Below are 4,618 nucleotides of genomic sequence, written 5' to 3' on the forward strand. Positions count from 1 at the left end.
CCTGAAGGCAGTGTTCCTGGCTTCCAGCAGGGTACGCACCTCTGCATTCAGCCAAGGTTTTCTGTTTGGGTAGCTTTTAACATATCTGATAGTGGAGACTGTGTCAGTACATGTACTAATGTAACCCAGTACTGAGGATGTGTATTGGTCAAGATCAAGCGAACCTCCATTTTCAGCAGCTTCTCTATTTAGAGAGTATGATGACACTTCATGGTTAAAGTTAATGTAATCCGCTTTATAATGTAATCCAGCTTTTATTGCTACCATTTGTATTGGTCATTGTTATTTTTGCAGCCTTAATTGATATTTCACATTGCCTTTGTGACTCAAGCTTATTTTTCATGTAACATAATAAACAAACTTGTTTCCAGGATGTTTAGACAGAGCCAAAAAGATTGACCATTAATTTTAATAAGCAGATCTAAGGGCAAAACAAGACTGCTCATAACTGGCCCACCGGTGGACAGAAGTGATGACAAGCAAAGAGAAAAGTGTTTATATCTTCAATAGTAGGAGAGAATGACCTGTCAGAGCAGCAGTGGTGGGAATGTGCTACTTTCACCACATGATCCCAATAGACCACCTGCACGGACTTATACGCTCAATCAGCAGCTCAAAATTATGAGCAAACTGAAAAAACTAATAATCCATATATACCATTGTAAAGAAAAAAAGCACCGACAGCCATGCTGAAGGGAAATAAAGAGAACAACACCAACTTTTCTAGGAAAAACAAGAAGACATTATGTGTGATCAGTGGATGCTCCCTTCCTTGTTTGTTGTGTGATGTGTGACTGAGAGATGCATGTCCAGGGGAACCATTAGCAGCTTTCTTGTGTGAATGTCAACTGCTGCTCTGCTGTACAGACCAACGCACACTCTGTGATTAATGCGAGTCTGCGTTATGTCCAGCACAGGCTCTGTGATTTCTACTCTGGCTGCGAAACGGAGGCCAATCAATCAGCTGTGAAAACCTGACCAGTGGGTAAACATGGGAGAGCATCATCTGTTTCCTCGGAGATCAATCACAAAGACTTGACATTTTCAGGGTTAAGGCCGCTCATGCAGTCTTACATCTTAGCCAAAAGCTGTCACAAACATTTAGTTAATGCACATGTATAAGGAATACTGATTTTATTTGGGTAAAGGGCAAATTAAATGTGTGCTCTCTATCTAGAAACGTAGCATTAAAGCTTGATGCATTTAGACTCACAAAGGCTTTTGTGTTCCAAGCTTTTATAAAACAGAAAGCAGGAAATGCTTCTTCAGATAGGGTGAAAAATACTTAGCTGGCTGCTTCTTATTGGATCAGGTTGTAGGGCAAACTACAAAAAAAATAAAAATAAAAATAAAAAAACGTCCACCAACTACTCGATTTTATTTTCAGCTCAACTTTATCACAATTAAATAAACTAAATATTTGCTCTAATGATATTCAGCTGATGCTTGACAGATATGAGAAGATGGTCAAGGAAAACACATCATGGCAACCTTTATGAAAATGTTTAAAAAAAGCACAAACACATATTTTTACCTGAGATTTGCATTTGAAGCCCTAAGTTTGCATGGACATCCAGCTACATCAAAGAGAAGTCTAACATGGCCTAATTGTGTCAAATCTATTTTAACCCAGCCTCTTTTTACGAAGCCTTCACTGGTTCATGGGTTTATGGTGATTGCACCCATCCGGCACCTCCACTGATGAAAGCTGGCACTGCACAACCACTTTTACACGAAGGCTCTCAGCAGGAATCGTCCTGCAATCACGCTTTTAAGAGAGTTCTCGGCCTTGTACTCTCACGTATGCTCATGTGCACTTTTAAATCTGCCATTAGTATTTGACTATGTCGGACATGTACGCTTAGTGGTAGGAATCATGCAGAAATAAAATTATTCGAAATGTGTCAAGTAAATATCCAAAAGGAGAGGTCACACTGGAGATCAGCAGCAGTCTAAGTGGATCTACAGAAATGCAGAAATAAAGAATTTTTCAGCAGAGACAAAATGCCATGGAAATGTCAAAGCTGTACCCTGGCTCCCAGGGGTCTCCTCTAAAAAAAGAGTCCAATTTCGATTGTAATCTTTGTGAGCTATGACAACCTGTATATTGCAAAAGAAATCCTGGGCAACCTGTCCAGGGTTTATCCCTAGACAGGTTGCCGATTCATCACAGTATCTCCTGTGCTTGTATTGTAAAAAAACAAAAGAACTTATCTTTCAGAATGGAAACAGATTGCTCTCAATGCACAGAAAATATCCTTGTTATAGAGATAAATTATTAACAAATGTCTATTTGTTTTATTTCACTTAGGCTGCGATACAAAGTTATTTAGGACATATTCACGTTGACATATTACGCAGGTTTTCCATATAAAATTATCAGTTTTACATGTAAACACATTTCAAAGAATCAGAACAATCAAATCTTCATGCTCCAAATAAATACAGGTCAGACATGCTGCATAATAGCTCTGTCTTATGAGTGCAGGCTAAGCATCAAATTATACAGATTACACTGATGAAGGTAGTGAAAGAGCATCTGATGTGTTAAATTCTTCAAAACTGTCAGAAGTAATTTGGCCTCTCTCATCAATCTGTCCCATTTTCTCCAACAGTCCAGTTCCAGGTCAGCGGCTACAAGTTCCACCTACTCCTGGTCATTTTCAAATCCAATAAGGATTTCTTGAGCAGATTGTCATTCTCTCGTTCTCATCTCAAATTTCTGCAGCTCATAAAAAGACTCATAAAACAAAATGAACATTTGTCATATTTTTTGGTAGTAATTTGTTCTAGCCTGCTAGAGTAAGTTGACAATAAAAAAAAAAATGGCTTTTTATTTTAGCATTAAGTTTTATGCATAAAAACAAACAAGAGATTAATCACGTTTACTTTTTAGCAAATTAATATGTAATAAGTGAATTACCTAGCCTTGTTAATTACTTAAAATGCAGGTGTAATATTTGCTTTTTGGTACATTTTAGCACGATTGGCTTGTGTAAAAACTATTCTGTGAAGAATATTTACACATTTTGACTTCATTGACTTGTTTGACATAATCATTTGCTGTCTAAACGTGACAATTCACTGGTATTCACTGTGAATAATTAAAATTTTCCATTTTTACTTTATTTTAAAGTCATGTTTATATGAAGTATTGCATTCTTCTAAGTGGTTAGAATCTGACGTTAGATGCAAAATCACACTTTCTTCATCCCTGTGGCAATACGTTGAATAAAACAAATTCTCATTTTTACTTAACTGACCTTAAATAAACTGAAATAAATGAAAAGTAAATAAATTAAGTCAGATATGATAACAATGCTGAAGGTGCACTTAAAAATACTTGGTTTGTATTAAGCTGTGGTCTTTTACCAGGATGTGAAGTAACATTTAATCACATTACTGATGAAGATAAATATATTTCTTATTCGCAGCTGTTCTTTAGGGTCTTGCTTTAGTAACAAAACAGTCATCCCTGTCTTAGTTATCTTAATTACAGGTGGCAGTTATGGTGAATATGAAATATGCTCTGTTAAAATATAGTTTTAAAAAGCAGCATTTCTATGAGATCTGTACTTTACCACTGCAAAGCACAAACCAAACTTATGACACTCCATTCTGTGTAGATCTGGTGTTCTGAGCTGATAATAATGACATGCATTTATGGACAAATAGGCATTAACTCTAGAATAAAGATGCTGAAATTGCTTAATGCTGCTTTTATGTTAATGGGTTTGAAAGTCAGCACTAATGCACTAAAAAAAACAATTTAAACAATGTATCCTAGAGATGATGCTAAATGCTCAGGTATTCAGTATATTGTACCTGCAGTGAAACACAATAAAGCAAAAAACAATTAGTGGAACATAATAAGATGTGTGCTCCTGAATCTCAAAACTGAGATGGATAGAGATGACACATTAACCTGATCCATGCTTTTAGAGGAACTTTACAGCAGGGTAGCCTTATGATGTGTTACAAAATGTTATAATCATGTGTGTGACTGCACCAGGAGATTTATGAAGGGGTAAGACTTAACAAGAACAAAAAAGAAAGGAAAGCATGAAACATTTAAACATGCTTGGAGAAACATACTTTAGAAACAAGTTTGTTTCTCAAACTATGGGGTCATTAAAACACTGCATTCTTCAAGATTTTAATTCTACAGCTGTACAGAAAGTTTAACAATTATCCTATATGTAGTATCTAGCCAGGACAGCATGGTGGTACAGTTGGTAGAGCTGCCGCCTCTCAGTGAGCAGGTCACCCCAGTTCAAATCCCGGCCGGGGGCCTTTCTGGGTGGAGTTTGCATGTTCTCTCTGTGCATGCGTGGATTTTCTCCGGGTACTCCAGTTTCCTTCCACAGACCAAAAACATACATGTTAGACTGACTGGCAACTCTAAATTGTCCCTAGGTGTGAGTGAGAGAGTGAATGGTTGTTTTTCTCTATGTGTCCCTCTGATTGACTGGAGACATGTCCAGGGTGTCCCCCGCCTCTCACACAGTGATAGCTGGACATGGGCACCAGTGACGCCCGTGACCCGAAAAGAAAAAAGTGGGTAAAAGATAATGGATGGATGGATGGATGGATGGATGGATGGATGGATGGATGGATG

General features: G+C 37.5%; 1 protein-coding gene across 2 annotated transcripts in view; it reads right to left on the reverse strand.

Annotated features, from left to right (window-relative positions):
- LOC119413986 (EGF-like repeat and discoidin I-like domain-containing protein 3) overlaps nt 1-4,618 on the reverse strand; it is a 168,455-nt gene that overhangs the window by 135,365 nt on the left and 28,472 nt on the right. The gene's annotated exons all lie outside the window — the stretch shown is intronic.

The sequence above is a fragment of the Nematolebias whitei genome, chromosome 8 (assembly GCF_014905685.2).
Source record: "Nematolebias whitei isolate Nwh7 chromosome 8, NemWhi1, whole genome shotgun sequence".
In the NCBI taxonomy this organism is placed as follows: domain Eukaryota; kingdom Metazoa; phylum Chordata; class Actinopteri; order Cyprinodontiformes; family Rivulidae; genus Nematolebias; species Nematolebias whitei.